The sequence below is a fragment of the Physella acuta genome, unplaced genomic scaffold (assembly GCF_028476545.2).
Source record: "Physella acuta isolate Inbredline_101_S28 unplaced genomic scaffold, ASM2847654v3 ptg000811l, whole genome shotgun sequence".
Classification (NCBI taxonomy): Eukaryota; Metazoa; Mollusca; class Gastropoda; family Physidae; genus Physella; species Physella acuta.
The window spans coordinates 23,885-43,113 of NW_026732329.1; the positions used below are offsets into that span (position 1 = coordinate 23,885).

The window sequence follows — 19,229 nt, forward strand, 5'->3', positions numbered from 1 at the left end:
TTTATAAATTAACTCCCTTGTATTATTCATTCATATAATCTTACCGTTAAAACTTAATTTTGGGTAAATTAAAAAACAAAAGAACAAACGAGCGTGATGAGATGTAAGTACGAAACAAACATACGTTGCTGTCTTATATCGTGTAGCCCATCATAGTTGCTATTTTAAATTGTGTAGCCCATTAACTCAATCAACATAAAAACCGTATGGCATGTTTATTGTTTATATTTATAAATTTTAGTCCCTATGAACAAATGCAATGTCCCATATTAATTGAAGTGTTGTAACATAACGTGAGCTGGCGTTTTATGGACAGTTGTTATGGGCAATAACAATTAATATTCAAAGGGCTTTAAAGATGGCAATGGGGGGAGGGGAGGGGTGGGGTATGGCTACAACGGGGGAAGGGGGAGGTAACAACGTTTAGTCTTCGATGGTTAAAATCAATTCAGCGAGTGTGAGCCTCGTCTGGCGGCAAATGTCCATACGAACTCGTGGCATGGTCGTCTGCTCAAAGTGAGCCGTGGAACATCGGTTACATTACGCTCAAACCGCCCGCTGTCCAGTTTTCTGCGATATATTCGTTATTAGCCTTAACCAATCAAAGTGTTACGCTGTGGATCATATTACGTTCATTAAAGGTAATCAGAGCTATGGTAATGTCTTAAACTTCATGATTTTTTTAAAACCACACACTACACTACTTTGTTTTAGGGTAGAAGACACGTATTTTAACTGTTTCATTTATTTTAAAACAATTTATTGTTTTGAATCTGATATTTTAACAGACCCTCAAACTTAATTTAAGCAGATTTTTGTCCGCGATCTTTAATGAACAAAATTGAAACATGCATCTCTCTTTGTCAGTTGTGTTATATAAACTTGTAACGTGGAAACAAATGTGACCAAACACATGTAACAACATTTACAGCAGATTTCAATACATTTTCTACTAAGTGGGCCACTGTTTGTGCAAGTTCCCATGTAGTTCTGACTTCGTTTGAATTGTATCGGCATTATAACAAACCCAAGTAAAACTTGACTTCTGCAGGATTTGATGGAGTAGCCACCAGCAGTGGCGTAGCGAGGTCGGGTGTCACCCGGTGCGGCACTTAATGGTGTCACCCCGCAGAGGCGTAGCGACCCTTCCCGGGGACAAACTTTCAAATTTTCGATTTGCACCCCCCCCCCCCTCAAACTTTCGATTTGCACCCCCCTCAAGTTTTCGATTTGCACCCTCCTCAAACTTTCGATTTGCACCCCCTTCAACTTTTTCTCCATATATTTTGCTATTTTTTGCCTTGGTGTCACCCCCCTAAATGGTGTCACCCGGTGCGGTCCGAACCCCCCGCCCCCCCTCGCTACGCCCCTGGCCACCAGTACAATATTTTAAAGTCAGCTTGCACTAAAAAAGGTCTCAGCATAAAAGGACTTTTTTTTTTTAGGTTGACCTTATGACACCTGTCGGAGAGGGGAGGCAACAAAAAATCGCAAAGTTAACTGAAAAAAATATTTTCATGCAGTCAAATTAATACTTTACATTAGTAATAACAAACTGACACCATCCGACGCGGGAAGATAACAAGGCAACAATTCAAATTCAACTGCTAATAGTTAAATACGCAGAGAGAAAGTGTGTGGATGGATGAGGTGTGAGGGTTGTGGGGGGGGGGGGGGGGGTGGGGGGGTGCCGGGGGGGGGGGGTGCCCTATGACACATATCGTTCTGTTTCGCTGTATCTTTTCTGAATTCCAAATCTTAAAGAGTGGGCAGGGATGATTGTCTAGGAGAGTGAAAGAGACACTGGTTAGGGATGACACCAGATTAAAAAGCTAGATTACTTTATCCAGTTGGCTGAGTTCACTCGCGTTGGTTCGATCTGATAGTTTGGAACACAAACACTGCTAAAGGCCGTTCATGGTATTGGTGCTAGAGGCCGAAAAATGGTCCCACCGTGCTGTAAGCTTTACCGAGACGCCGCGAGTTTACTTCATTGAAGATGAGTTACCGCAGTTAAACTCGGTGGTGACAATAGTTTGGGCGGTAACTGAGGGTGTCGGGTGTCACCTCCATTGCACTCCAACCAGTTAACATTTTAGGTTTGGTATCTCCCGTCTCCTCTACTATTTTGTTAACTGGATGAAACATTTTTTTTACAGTCTTTCTTCATCTTCGTTTCTCATTGTAATGTTGGATGGGATTTCCCCCAACACATTTAAGTATTACCGACCAGTGGCGTAGCCACGATCGTCTCATGGGTGGGGGGGGGGTCATTTTTTCCCATCATTATATATCAGAGGCGTAGCGACCCTTCCCGACGCTCGGGGACAAACTTTCGTTTTGCACCCTCCCCTCAAACTTTTGATTTGCACCCCCTCGAACTTTTGATTTGCATCCCCCCTCAAACTTTCGATTTGCACCCCCCCCTCGAACTTTTGATTTGTAATCCCCCTCCCTGCCTACGCCACTGTTACCACCCCAAATACGCCGACTCATGCTTTGACAGTACATTTTACGTTTTTTTTCTGGTGGAATCGTCCCCCCCCCCCCACCCCCTGGTGTCATTCGATGCGGAACGCAGCCTCGCCTTGTGAAGCCACTGGTCAGACTATCTACCTTCTTCTTCTTCTGCGTTTTTAATTTAGTTTATGGTGGAGGATTTAAACAACTAGCCCAACTTCGTGAATGAACTGGACTCTCCAGGTCAGCGGGTGCCCCATATAGTTTTTCCTTGAGTGGGGTGTATATGGGCCAGTCTTTGGATTGCGCCTGGCTATATAAGGAACTGTCCTGAAGGACGTGCTCTGTATTATCCTGGGCTATGCCACATGGGCAAGTTTCGCCCTACCGACTATCTACCGAATACACATTAAATTCAACATACACACAATGGGATGTAAACCACAAATACATATACATAGGCTACATCTAGTTGACAGAATACCGAGCAGAGATACAATAGAAGGGGGAGAATCACGTTTTGTGGAGATTACTTACTTTCCTAAAGTAAAAAAAAAGAAATAAACCGGGAGTGATCTCCTCTAAACTTTCTCGAATATTCTCATATAACTTCGGAATATAGACATGATTTTTAATTACTTAAACTTTTAAAAATAGAATAGAATCTCATAGAAAAAAGAATTTCGCACCAAGCGAACGCCAAAACAAAATGTGCATAAAAGTGCGCAATATTATTAGTACTTTATAAATTTACAAGCGTTTTTTGAGAAATCGGAAATAGCGTAAATTAGTACTTCCAGTTAACGGAAATTACTCAAAATTTGACAGAAGGTAGAGAATTGGATCTTTTACTTACACGTGAAATTTCATTTCTCTATCCTAAATAGTACGTAAGTTATAGGCTTTTGAAAAATTTAAACTAGAAAAAGTATCGCTCAAAAGTTGAGACGGATCTACGATTTTGATAAAATACTTATATATGAAATTTCATCAACCTAGCTGTAACGGTACTCAAGTTATCGTGTTTACACACAGACAGACACACACACACACAGACAGACACACAGACATACGGACAAGATTGCAAAATTATATTTTTCCGTATCAGTGAGGTGTAAAACGTCGAGATTTGTAAAAATCTCGATTTTTTTTTGCACGATTACAAGACTTTCTCTACACTTCGTATATACGAAAAAGTTTGAAAAAAAAGCAAACAAACCAAATCCCCATGAAATGATGAAATGTTTACAGCAGTGTAAAGTTAACACAAAAGCACTCGTGTGTGCTTCGGCAACATTTATTGCTGTGTGGATGAGCAGCTAATGGCATCAATTATTGCGGCTTTCCTAAAGTGCAGGGATCTGAGTGAACGGCCGATCGCATTTATATTCATAATATTCGACAATACAAAACCAGGACGCGCTGTGTGGGGAAAAAAAAATCAGGGTAGTCGTGTTTACACTAAGGGGAGGACACCTAGGAGGTGCCTGGATAAATCTCCCCCCCCCCCCCATCTCCACTCACAATCTTAACGAAGGTTTACTAGAAATTATCTTCATTTTTTCTCTGGAAATAATTCGACAAAAAAGCCTTCTCATAAAATACCCTCTATGCATCGTGAATCTACGGCCCCCAGACCCCATCAAATAACCCCTTCCTCAGGGGTCGGCGTGGTCATGAGGTAAGGATCGTGGTTGCTAAACGTAAAAGAAATCGGCGTCAACGAACTATATTGCTCTTATAAGGTGGACACGTAATACCTAATTGTGTTGGAAGAAACACCGTCCAACATTGTAATTAGGAACCAAGAAAAATAACCGCTCCCTTCATTACTCTCGTCCTCAGATACAACCCCACGTCATATTCCAAACATTTTCAATGGTGACTTCCCATTCCAACCACTAAGCCCGACCAGTGTTTCTTCCAGGGGGGGGGGGGGGGCGGACAATGTAAAAAAATATTTTGGAAGAAATTCTGAGCCCGACCCCCTCTCACACCAACTTTCTTTCTCAAAACATGATATGACACGACACGCTAAAATCTTAGACCCAACGTTTAACACGGGCCAACACGATTATGTTAGGGGGTCATCTATAAATGGTATCACGCAATTGTAGCTGTTCAGTGATGTCACAACCCTTTAACCCTACGCCAACAATCACATAAATATGAATAAAATCTTATTTTCATAATTGTCCTACTTAATGAAAACATAGCGTAAGCTTTTACATTATTAAACCACCGCCGTTGCTTAATTCAGACATAAAGATAACAAAACTTTTCTGACTCAGGAAGATGTAAAACGCCGAGATTTGTCAAAATTTCAATTTTCGATTGTTTCCTTAAGTACAATACTTCCTCCTATAATCCGCGTACGAGAAAGAAAAAATAAAAATATCTCCAAAAACAACGATGAACGAAAATAGAATATTCAAGGAAGTAAAGTTTAGCATTATTACAGATTATCCTCGGATGATTCTAATGCTCTTTACTGAACACGAACATATTCGGTTCAGGCGCTTAGATCTAAATTTAGAATAGCATACACAAAGTATTATAAAGTCTATAAAGTCTACATACAGACACTGGGCTGCTCAATATGTTGTACAGGAAGGTCCACATATGGTCAGTATTCTAGCACTTTCATATGTTCAGAATAAACAAACTATTCTAGTCGTTTCTTTCGATCTACTTTTCTACTTATACTTCTCAAAACTTTCCTCCTAGCTTTGTATTTATACTTATCAATACTTTTTAAAAACTTTTTGTCATACTTTTCTAGAAAATATGTGTCCGTCTTTATATTTGAGGTGTTCAAACAATGTTTGGTTTGGGCAACATTTGATAAAACCGTCCATACACGGGCAACATTTTAACCGTCCATACACGGGCAACATTTTAACCGTCCATACATGGGCAACATTTTAACCGTCCATACATGGGCAACATTTTAACCGTCCATACATGGGCAACATTTGATACAACCGTCCATACACGGGCAACATTTTAACCGTCCATACACGGGCAACATTTTAACCGTCCATACATGGGCAACATTTTAACCGTCCATACATGGGCAACATTTTAACCGTCCATACATGGGCAACATTTGATACAACCGTCCATACATGGGCAACATTTTAACCGTCCATACATGGGCAACATTTGATACAACCGTCCATACACGGGCAACATTTGATACAACCGTCCATACACGGGCAACATTTTAACCGTCCATACATGGGCAACATTTTAACCGTCCATACATGGGCAACATTTGATACAACCGTCCATACATGGGCAACATTTGATACAACCGTCCATACACGGGCAACATTTGATAAAACCGTCCATACACGGGCAACATTTTAACCGTCCATACATGGGCAACATTTTAACCGTCCATACATGGGCAACATTTGATACAACTGTCCATACATGGGCAACATTTTAACCGTCCATACATGGGCAACATTTGATACAACCGTCCATACATGGGCAACATTTGATAGGACCGTCCATACATGGGCAACATTTGATACAACCGTTCATACACGGGCAACATTTGATAGGACCGTCCATACATGGGCAACATTTTGACCGTCCATACATGGGCAACATTTTAACCGTCCATACATGGGCAACATTTGATACAACCGTCCATACATGGGCAACATTTGATAGGACCGTCCATACATGGGCAACATTTGATACAACCGTCCATACACGGGCAACATTTGATAGGACCGTCCATACATGGGCAACATTTGATACAACCGTCCATACATGGGCAACATTTGATACAACCGTCCATACACGGGCAACATTTTAACCGTCCATACACGGGCAACATTTTAACCGTCCATACATGGGCAACATTTTAACCGTCCATACATGGGCAACATTTTAACCGTCCATACATGGGCAACATTTTAACCGTCCATACATGGGCAACATTTGATACAACCGTCCATACATGGGCAACATTTTAACCGTCCATACATGGGCAACATTTGATACAACCGTCCATACACGGGCAACATTTGATACAACCGTCCATACACGGGCAACATTTTAACCGTCCATACATGGGCAACATTTTAACCGTCCATACATGGGCAACATTTGATACAACCGTCCATACATGGGCAACATTTGATACAACCGTCCATACACGGGCAACATTTGATAAAACCGTCCATACACGGGAAACATTTTAACCGTCCATACATGGGCAACATTTTAACCGTCCATACATGGGCAACATTTGATACAACTGTCCATACATGGGCAACATTTTAACCGTCCATACATGGGCAACATTTTAACCGTCCATACATGGGCAACATTTGATACAACCGTCCATACATGGGCAACATTTGATAGGACCGTCCATACATGGGCAACATTTGATACAACCGTTCATACACGGGCAACATTTGATAGGACCGTCCATACATGGGCAACATTTTGACCGTCCATACATGGGCAACATTTTAACCGTCCATACATGGGCAACATTTGATACAACCGTCCATACATGGGCAACATTTGATAGGACCGTCCATACATGGGCAACATTTGATACAACCGTCCATACACGGGCAACATTTGATAGGACCGTCCATACATGGGCAACATTTGATACAACCGTCCATACATGGGCAACATTTGATACAACCGTCCATACATGGGCAACATTTGATAGAACCGTCCATACATGGGCAACATTTGATACAACCGTCCATACATGGGCAACATTTGATACAACCGTCCATACACGGGCAACATTTTAACCGTCCATACATGGGCAACATTTGATACAACAGTCCATACACGGGCAACATTTTAACTGTCCATACACGGGCAACATTTTAACCGTCCATACATGGGCAACATTTTAACCGTCCATACACGGGCAACATTTTAACCGTCCATACACGGGCAACATTTTAACCGTCCATACATGGGCAACATTTTAACCGTCCACACACGGGCAACATTTGATACAACCGTCCATACATGGGCAACATTTTAACCGTCCATACATGGGCAACATTTTAACCGTCCATACACGGGCAACATTTTAACCGTCCATACACGGGCAACATTTTAACCGTCCATACATGGGCAACATTTTAACCGTCCACACACGGGCAACATTTGATACAACCGTCCATACATGGGCAACATTTTAACCGTCTATACATGGGCAACATTTTAACCGTCCATACACGGGCAACATTTTAACCGTCCATACACGGGCAACATTTGATACAACCGTCCATACACGGGCAACATTTTGACCGTCCATACATGGGCAACATTTTGACCGTCCATACATGGGCAACATTTTGACCGTCCATACATGGGCAAGTAATGATCCCAGAAGGCCATGCGCTGACCACTGAAGGCTTTAAAGTTTAATGCCGGACAGTCTGTAGGTGTCTGGTGGCTGATATTGTCCACTTTAAAACAAATTCTCTGATTGGCTGTTCACGTCTGGTATGTGTTCTTTGATTGGTTGTTTTTGGGTGTGGGGGACGTCCACTTTAAAAGATCTTTGACAACCTACTGACTAATGACAACCTACTGACTGATGACAACCTACTGACTGATGACAACTGACTGATGACAACCTACTGATTAATGACAACCTCCTGACTGATGACAACCTACTGACTAATGACAACCTACTGACTGATGACAACCTACTGATTAATGACAACCTACTGACTGATGACAACCTACTGACTAATGACAACCTACTGACTGATGACAACCTACTGACTAATGACAACCTACTGATTAATGACAACCTACTGATTAATGACAACCTACTGACTGATGACAACCTACTGACTGCTGACAACCTACTGTCTAATGACAACCTACTGATTAATGACAACCTACTGACTGATGACAACCTACTGACTGCTGACAACCTACTGACTGATGACAACCTACTGACTAATGACAACCTACTGACTGATGACAACCTACTGACTAATGACAACCTACTGACTGATGACAACCTACTGACTAATGACAACCTACTGATTAATGACAACCTACTGATTAATGACAACCTACTGACTGATGACAACCTACTGACTGCTGACAACCTACTGTCTAATGACAACCTACTGATTAATGACAACCTACTGACTGATGACAACCTACTGACTGCTGACAACCTACTGACTGATGACAACCTACTGACTAATGACAACCTACTGACTAATGACAACCTACTGATTAATGACAACCTACTGATTAATGACAACCTACTGACTGATGACAACCTACTGACTAATGACAACCTACTGATGACAACCTACTGACTGATGACAACCTACTGACTGATGACAACCTACTGATTAATGACAACCTCCTGACTGATGACAACCTACTGACTAATGACAACCTACTGACTGATGACAACCTACTGATTAATGACAACCTACTGACTGATGACAACCTACTGACTAATGACAACCTACTGACTGATGACAACCTACTGACTAATGACAACCTACTGATTAATGACAACCTACTGATTAATGACAACCTACTGACTGATGACAACCTACTGACTGCTGACAACCTACTGTCTAATGACAACCTACTGATTAATGACAACCTACTGACTGATGACAACCTACTGACTGCTGACAACCTACTGACTGATGACAACCTACTGACTAATGACAACCTACTGACTGATGACAACCTACTGACTAATGACAACCTACTGACTGATGACAACCTACTGACTAATGACAACCTACTGATTAATGACAACCTACTGACTGATGACAACCTACTGACTGCTGACAACCTACTGTCTAATGACAACCTACTGATTAATGACAACCTACTGACTGATGACAACCTACTGACTGCTGACAACCTACTGACTGATGACAACCTACTGACTAATGACAACCTACTGACTAATGACAACCTACTGATTAATGACAACCTACTGATTAATGACAACCTACTGACTGATGACAACCTACTGACTAATGACAACCTACTGATGACAACCTACTGACTGATGACAACCTACTGAGTGATGACAACCTACTGACGGATGATAACCTACTGACTGATGACAACCTACTTATGACAACCTACTAACTGATGACAACTTCCAGACTTAAAATCGCGACGTTGTACACCTATCAACAAACGAGTCAATGTTAACTAAAGACACCGTGGTTGGAGGACGGGTAGGTGGACACTGTTTTTTTATTAGATGGTATGTCGAGTGAGGCGCCATGACACAATGTTAAGGAGTCGCCGCCTTACCAGATTCTTTTCTCTATGTATGCGATCAACTTCAAGTAAAAACGTTTCCTTGTCCAAAAATATGCTTGCAGGCTTTACTGCAATTTTTTTTTAGAAAAAAAATATTTTTCATCTTGTGTTTTCACCAACATGAAAATCGAGAAGCGCTCTATATGTTCCGTTAAAAAAGATTTGTAGAATTCTTTTTCTTTGTTTAGACGTTTGAAAACTAGGTTCGAATAATTTTATTCTCACTTACTTCGACTGTGTACAATTCAGTAATGCAGACCAGAATGAACTTACGATTTTATTTTCTAACCGTTTAGTGCCCCTAATGTCGGTGCCTGGGACGGCCGCACCACTCCACCTCCCCTAGCCACGCCTATGTGTATAGGTCCCCAAGACATAAAGGATACCACATTTCATACGATATACTTTATGGAAACAGTTGTTTCTTTAAGCACTTATGAAAAATAATTAAATTTTTTCCGAAAACTTTCCAGTTTAATTTTGTTCTTCCAAAGTACTTCCTTTAAAGTCTCAAGCGGCGTTCACGTCGGAGCTGCATGGCTGAAATCTCGCGAACTTTCATTACTCACGAGACCTTGGACGTCAGCATGTGTTTGGTGGAGTGGACAGGGGGAAGAGCATTGCGAGGTGGTAGACAAATGGACAAAGTTTCCCACTTAAGTGTGGTACACCCCACCCCTCCTGCCCCACCCACCAGTGCCATCCGGGGGTCTAGCAACCGTGTACTTTGGCGTTAGGAGCACAGGCGTTTGTAAGATTTACATTTTTTTTGACTGGGGTAGGGTTAGCCAGCATGTTTCTCCATACAAATTCTATACAAATATACGTTAGTAAATATTAAGGACAGAACAGCTTTATAAATTTATACTAAAAATTGCAAAAAATCAACCGATTTCTTAAATTTTTATGGATCTAATAGTAAAAAAAAACAAACAAAAAAAAAAACAACAAACAACAACAACAATACAATAAATAAAAAACCATAAAAAAACAACAACCATAAATCCACCAATACCCAATATCCTATCCCTTAACCCCATGGGAGAGCCGTGGGGCCCCACTGTTGACTCCTTCACAGCGCCACACGCCCGTCCCCTCTACACAGGACAGTCCATCCCTGGTGTGATCCAGCCACCTTTTCCTATGTTACCCTCGCATCCCCCCCCCCCTTCCATCGGCATAGTGCCTTGTAAAATTGTCCTCGCAAGGCCGCTGGAACTTACCTCAGAACTACAATTGACCCGCATAACGACCACACACTGCTCGCGTAAAAATTACTATTAAAATTTATCGATCACACATTGATGTATAGGTTGCTTATTTAAAAAAAACTAAAAACAAACTTGTAACGGAAAATGCCATAATTTTATGACGTAAGGATGTGCCATTCTAAAAGTAAAAAATAAAAACGAAAACGTGTAGGTCTATGGATATTTCAGGCGCCATTCTAATGCTTATTTTTCCAAGGTTGATCAGGAGAATTATGAACCCTTTCAAAACAAAGCCGAACTTAATAGAACAAGACCGGCAGGATTAGATGGGACGGGCGAGGCTTCCAGTAATGGAGGCATGCAAATAAAGCACCTTGCTTTCACACACCTCCCCACACCTCCCCACAACCCTGTCACACACAAAGCCAAAAACATCGGGGGTTTCATGTACTCACACCTCCCCTCCCACACAAAGAACAAGCTGATAAATTTCAATGCAACATTGATAATCCCTTAATTGCGCCACATTACGTCTCTGACTGGCCAGATTTTTGACTTGCCAGTTCCCCATTGAATGTTTGAAAAAACAACGAAAAATACCTAAAAAAAACCACAACATTTTTCAAACTAAAAAAAAAACATCTTAGGGAGCAAGCACACTTTATTGACTTCATTGCTGTGTGTGTGCGTGTTTGTGTGTGCTTGTGTATCCTAGACACGTGATAGGTTGTTATAGTACCAAACCTTAGTGTGTGTGTGTGTGTATGTGCTTGTGTGTGTTTTGTCGTATACAACTTTCGCATACAACTTTTGATTTTACAAATTGATCAGCCTCATAATTTGAATTAATTCGTTCCATTTAGATCATAACTTTTTTTTTCCCTTAACTCATTTTTAAATAATCGATTTTCCTTGAGCTATCAGCCTCTGTTTTTTATAACGAGTTATCTGAAAAATAAGAAACCAAAGGCCATCTCCTTAAAAAAATATAACGAACAGACACCCTCGTGTTATTTAAAAATTAAATTAGAAAATAAATTGATACTCTTAAACCGTAAAACGATATTTAATAGCCTCCATTTCGTCGACGTACATTTTTCATTAAATAACGATCAGAAAGTCTCTTGATGGCTAGGGGTGGAATTATTAAACAATAGCCAACTTCCCCATTGAAGAGCGGGAATCTCTCACAGCGGTCTAGCAGACTTGTCAAGCTCCCCCTCTGTCCATAAATATTTGATTTCGCCTTCATGCCGCTGCCATTTGCTGTTTTGTGCGAGAACAGCCGCACTCAATAGATCCACATAACCACACTAGTAGACAACATTTAAGAATTTTTAATTGTTCCGTTTACAACTCGTCAGCATCCTGGTTTTTTATTTAAAAAAAAAAAAACACGCCTACTTGTGTTTGGAGTGAAACAACGTCCCGTATTTTGTGACTAATCTGTTAGCTCTGCCAGTAAAGTATTGTTCGTGTTGCTATTATGCAACATAAAACATTGGGTAAACTGTAATGCTGTACAGTGTAGACAGACATTAAGTAAGATGTAGACAGACTTTTTGTCGGAGTGTAGACAGACATTATGTAAGAGTATAGACAAAAAATCTGTAAGCCTGTAGACAAAGATTCTTCAATACTTTAGACAGACATTCTGCAAGACTATGTACATACGTTCTGTCTCTACACCAATTGCAGAGTTTCTTCCAGGCAGTAGCGTAGCGAGGGGGGGGGGGGGCGGGGGGGGGGGACATATGGGTTGAAAAAATAAATTGAAAGGTTGGGAGGGGTGCAAATTTAACGTTTGAGGGGGGGGGGGGTGCAAATCGAAATCTTCAGGGGGTGTGCAAATCGAAAGTTTGAGGGGGGGGTGCAAATCGAAATTTTGAGGGGGGGGGGGGTGTGCACATCGAAAGTTTGAGGGGGGGGGTGCAAATCGAAATCTTGAGGGGGGGGGGTGTGCAAATCGAAAAGTTTGTCCCCGGGCGCCGGGAAGGGTCGCTACGCCTCTGCTTCCAGGCATCTCTTCGATGGAGGGGGGGGGGGGTCTCCGCCCCCCCGAAGAAAGTCTACCGCCCCCCCCCCCACCGAACATTTAAAGTGCCCCCTCCCCCCCCCCCCCCCCCCCCGGAGAAAAAAGTCTGGAAGAAACACTGACCAATTGCTGCTGCGTCGTTTAGCAATACCACTGTTTGCTCCTATTAGACAAACAGTTCTCTGTCCGGCTCTACACAACTGTCAAGGCAGCAGATTCGAACCTAGACCTACGTGCCACACCCCCCTGACAGAAGACCGCACGGTTACACGTGCTTTGATTGTCGCAGAACTCGTGCGTGTGTACGGGAGCCATGTTTGTGTAACAGACACGTGACGGGCATAAGGTCATGACGGGGCTGCTTCCTGTTTGTCGTCTAGGGCAAAACATGACGCTCAGGGTAAACTAATCAAGCGTTGACACACCCCTTCATTCTCGTGCACTCATCGTTCTTTATATGGAATGCTATATATATATATATATATATATATATATATATATATATATATATATATATATATATATATATATATATATATATATATCGATCAGTTCGCTAGATGGATGTTGAACTTCCCGTCATTCTGCCAAAGTATTTGTTCTACCCAAAGCCCACAACAAACTAGTTGTCCGTAAGCGTGGCGGACCGCGGCCTATGTCTGGCCACTCGTTGTGAGATACTCCTGTAGAGATACCCACTCCCCCCACTCCTCTTCACAACTTCAGCTTTAATTTAATGCCCGTACTAAGCCAATGGTTTTACGTTACTCAATCATCAATATATCACCAAGCACTTGGGGATTAGGATAATAAATTGGTAATTAAAATTTTACCCGTTTTGTTTACTGACGGTTGTAAAACGGTTGTAGCTACACTTGGATACAAACAACGTTGATTGCCAAAACAAAGCTACTAAAATTTATTTATTTTGTAGTTATCGTGTCGCGCACTCAGAACGTGACCAGCTTAGAATTGTTATTAATGCAGATATGACGTAATAAATAATTCACGAAAAACGACCAATCGTAAAACCCAATGTCTGCGGTGATAAAATCTATCGGCTGCTGGACGGGCCATTCATCATTTGGACACGTTTTGTGGGTCAACTTCCGGTACAACTTGAATCAATATGTCAGCCTGACCTTTTCGTTCGATCGCCAGGCGACATTTTCACTCGAACTGTCAACACGACATATACACTTGATATATCGACACGACATCTACAATTAAATTTTCGACTCCAGAATTTAAACCAACAACTACCTCAACATCTATCCCAACACTTTCCTGAACATGTACCAACAATTACCCCAACACAACAATTACCCCAACACCTACCCCCAACACTTTCCCTATCATGTACAATCACTTACCACAACAACTCTTTCCAGTTCAGCTATCACTTCTTGCACTTGATCGGGTTGAATTGTTTATTGACATAGCGAGTTATCTACCCATTATAAAAACTGAGGACTTTTCCAGCGGATCTAGCCTTTCAATTTCAGAGGGCAGTGGTGGGGGTGGGGGTGAGGGGAGTGGGGGCAAGTCTTATAAACCAAAAGTGCAAATGCGAGGGTCTAAGCTTTACAGTAAGTAACATAGAGAACAGAACATTTTATATACAATATTGTAATTCTGTTTAAAATATTCATAATATTACTTATATTATTTGTAGTTCTACATTTTATTATCTTTTTTTTGGACTGGGGGGGGGGGGGGGGGAAGGGTAAGCCCATTCTAGCCATCTCATAGATCCGCCTATGGGAAGAAATCTCAGGTTATTTGCATGCAATGAATTAAGTACATCAGATTACACAAGTGTGCTTGGTGTGTGTGTGTGCGTGTGTGTGCTTGCGTGTGTGTGCTTGCGCGTCAAGCAATGAATAAAGTACATCAGATTACCCGGAGAACAAATATGTTTGCTGTGTGTGTGTGTGTGTGTGTGTGTGTGTCAAGATAACCCCGCCACCCCCCCAAAAAAAAAGATTATTAGAGGAAATGAAAACTGTACTTTAGTTTTTATTGAAGAGGGTGAAATTGGGACATAACACTATTACCATAATCCAAACCCTAGCCCTCAAGGTTGATGACATGCATTACATTTGATCTGACGAACAGTGGCGGGGCTTAACTTTTTGTGCGTGGACTTCTTGAATTATTGGTGGAGCTTATCTGAATAAACCAAAAAAAATATTATTTTATTTAACAAGGAATTTTTTTACCAGTGTCCCCCCCCTCCCCCCACCCTCACCCCCAGAAGCCAAATGTCTGAAAGAAACCTCGCATGAAGCTGACCCCCCCCCCCACCCCCCTTAATGTTACCAAGCCTACACTAGTTACTGCCTGTCCGCTCGGTCAACACGATAGCCTGGCTCTAATCTAACTTAGAATTTAATGCCGGCCTGATCCTAGAACTGACTTGAAGTCAACGAGGAAGTCATCTGTTGACTGAAAGTGTGAGGCACTCTTGTATTATTCACGTCGTTCTGCCCTCGATATATGGGTCTGTCCCATGAGGTTATCTGACCCGAGTCTTTGCGGACCTCTTGAAGGTCAACCGTTAGAAATTTTTTTCAACATCCGGTTGTAAAATGGATGGACATGAAGACGATATGAAAGTAGACACCGATGTTTACAGAATATCAAATTAAAGATTCATTAAAGATTCATAAAAAGATAGCGAAGTTTGTATTACTAAGTGCTGCTTTTTCAGTTATGTCAGCGAGGTTTAAACTGGGTCAGTAAGGTTTAAACTGGGTCAGTAAGGTTCAAACTGGTTAAATGGGGTATAAACTGGGTCAGTATGGTTTAAACTGGGTCAGTGAGGTTTAAACTTGATCATTGAGGTTCAAAGTGGGTTAGTGGGGTTCAAACTGGGTCAGTGGGATTTAAACTGGGTCAGTGAGGTTTAAACTGGGTCAAGGGGCCTTAAAGTAATTATGTCAAGCTCATGCTCATTTTTTCAACCTTTGACCTTTAGAGTCCAAGCCGAGTTACTCTACCGTATTTTCCGCCCCGCTGTTTTGAAATTAACTCTAAACCAGTCACCGGTGATGTAAAAAAAAAAATTAATTGAAACAAAAAAATTCAATTTTCTACCGGAATGGCAACTATTTTTCTTAACGAAAGTTACCGTTCGTGTTTTTAAAAAAAATGGCAGACAGTCTGACAGATAGGTTCCGCCACGTCTGTCACACAAATTCTTGTTTCATTCTTTTTAAAATGTTGCCACCAGTCCGTCACGCACATCGTTGTCTGTAACATAGGATATATATATATATATATATATATATATATATATATATATATATATATATATATATACATATATATATACATATATATATATATATATATATATCAATTAGACAGTTGCTCGTCCTGTGTGCACAACTCTAGTTTTGTTGTCTCCCTGTCTTGTAGCCTATAAAATGAGTATACAAGTAAAGCAGCTAATGGATATACCTCGTGTAAAGTTCGTTGGATCATTAATTGTTTTTAAAATGCACATTTTACTTGGTCGTGGCCATGAGCCTAAATACGGGAGGTAATTGATTGGGTTAATGAATAGAAGCACATCAGGTTGTTGCACAACACAGATTGTTGCACAATACAGACGAAGGTTAGGTACTAGACCTGCTGCGCCGTGATCAGTGTCAGATTCGGTAAAATAAAGTTAATTCAACAGTAACTGCCCGTATAATTTCATGCTTAGTTTATTGTGTTTATTGTTGCGTCTTTAATGTGATAACTACATTGCCAGCAGCAGAATCTAATTGTTTGTGAAAGGGGGTCGAGTCGTCTGAAGAATAGATAATAATTTCCCCCCAAAATGTTATGGTCCAAAGCGCTCTGGTCCTCGGTCCTCCTGCAGATGTCCTCTGTCCTCTGTGATTATTTAAAGAACGATTCTCGGCTACATTAGTTTGGTGATTATTTAAAGAACAATTTTACAAATTAAAAAAAATACAATTTGATTTAATAAAAATTAAATAGCATTCATTAGAGAATAAAGAAATTACAAAACTAGTTTCTAAATCCCTAATTAACATGAACATAGAATTAATACCCCCCCCCCCCGGACAAAGCCAACAGATTAGTTTGTTTACTTTGTGATGAATTCAGACAATGTGTCTGCTTCCCGCCTCACCACGACTACTTGCTAATTCAACAGACGGACAAGAAAAAAGTCGTTTTAGATGTTTTTATCGATCAAATTATTCCCTGAATTATCCCAATGTAAACACTGAATATTGTTTAATGGGCCTATCCTTATATAAACAGAATTTCCTGGAGTATTTTAATGTATGTGTGACATAGTTTAATATATCTGCTTATGGCGAGTCTATGAAATCAAAAACAACAAAAACAGCGCGGTTTACTTGTTCAGAATGTTTTACACCTAATTAACAGTAATCAAATTTAAAAAATACGATTTCGAAAGAAGAACATATCGGAAAATCTATAAATGTTGTTTTAGTTCCAAGTCGAAGATTGGCTGTTATATGGATGAGATGTTGTGTAGCAAGCAACAACAGTAGGTCTATGACAGCTACTATCATCATCTACTTTTCATGTGCCCAGAAACATGGGATAGACGAAGTAGAGATCATCTGTTTCAGAGACCTCGGCAAATGAAGGCTTTGTGCCATCTAATGACTGGATTCGAACTTGAGACTGTCGGGTTAGCAGTCCAGCTGTCTACCGCTAGGCCACGCCATCCCATGACAGTTTCTACATCTATTAATAAAGCTATTTATAGTTACCATCCATGTAACGTGTGATGTAAATCTGCCCCCTCCCCCACCCCATCATAAAATAAGCCAGAAGGTCCAAACGAACAAATGATTTTGGCCGTTTAACTTCTCTACTACTCAATTGTTAACCGCCATCAACTATAAGCACAAGACTGTATTTTCTGAATGTCCCTTTCATGTCTGTGCCACACATTGAGGTGGCTGAAGCCACGCTAAGGGAAGCCATCCTTGAGATCCGCACGTTTCATCTCCCTCTGTCATAGACACACTTCTTTCTGTTGATTTTTGAAAATAATAATCATTAAAAAAGTTTTTAAAAACCCACGTTTTCTGATTGAACTAAAAAGTAGAAAATAAATGCTATAGGCCCTACATCACAATAATGCAAGCGATCACTCTACTATAAGCGAGCAAAAACGTGGGGCGCCGAAGTAAAAGTTATATTACTATTGATTAGATAATACTATTGACTTTTATTAGGGAGCTTGTAGAGAGTCAACAGTATTAGAAACTGTAAGAAAATCACGGCGCCCCACGTTTTTGCTCGCTTATAGTAGAGTGATCGCTTGCATTATTGTGATGTAGGGCCTATAGCATTTATTTTCTACTTTTTAGTTCAATCAGAAAACGTGGGTTTTTAAAAACTTTTTTAATGATTATTATTTTCTACTTTTTAGTCTTTGTCTGTTTGTTTGCATTAAAATCTTGCTATCGATTTTATCTTTTCACTTTTTTTGGGTAAACGAAGACAACTCGTAAAAAGACAACTCGTAAAAAGACAACTCGTAAAAAGACAACTCGTAAAAAACACGTTGTTTGAATACGTTACTGACTAGAACACATAGATTTGAACCCGTGTCGAGTGGGATAGCAATCGTGTGCCCAACCACTCGACCATATCGTCTCCCCCAAACTGGCCTACCTCCTGTAAGTTTAAACTCGGTTCAAGCTAAATTCTCTGCCCCTAAGCCTGTGGCGACATGTGATCGTTCGCTTCACTGCGCGCGAGGTACGCGTCGCTGGTTTTTTTTTTGTAATGGCTAGCAGAGGAGAATTATATATATAGATTATATAGCGGTCTAAAATGCTCAATAAAATGTTTCCATTGATCAATTTAGTAATAATAACAATTGAATATTCAATGGTCATCCAAAAGAAAGCTTCCCTGAAAATTTCAGCGCGCTAGCTAACTGGGAAGTGCCAGAAATTTCGATCGCAAGATTGGATTGGAAAGACAAACAAATAAATAAATAAATAAACACACAGAGAAAGCAAGTTAAAGAAAACGTGGTAAAAAAGGTTTGTAAAAAGTTTTGTGAAATTAAATGTTCAATGGTGCGAGCTTTAATGGTCCAATTAACAATGGTTGGTGGCCACCATTTTGTTGGGAAGAAGAAAAAATATACTGGAATTAGATACAGACTCAAACAGTGTAAAACT

The 19,229-nt window shown here is 40.7% G+C and overlaps 1 protein-coding gene across 1 annotated transcript in view; it reads left to right on the top strand.

The window, feature by feature from the left end:
• The first annotated feature begins 448 nt into the window (after positions 1-448).
• The window catches only part of LOC131951411 (uncharacterized), a 40,385-nt gene continuing 21,604 nt past the window's right edge, over positions 449-19,229 (top strand). The window contains exon 1 of the mRNA XM_059313816.1: positions 449-641. The gene's annotated coding sequence lies outside the window, so the exon portion shown is untranslated. The remainder of the gene's footprint in view (positions 642-19,229) is intronic.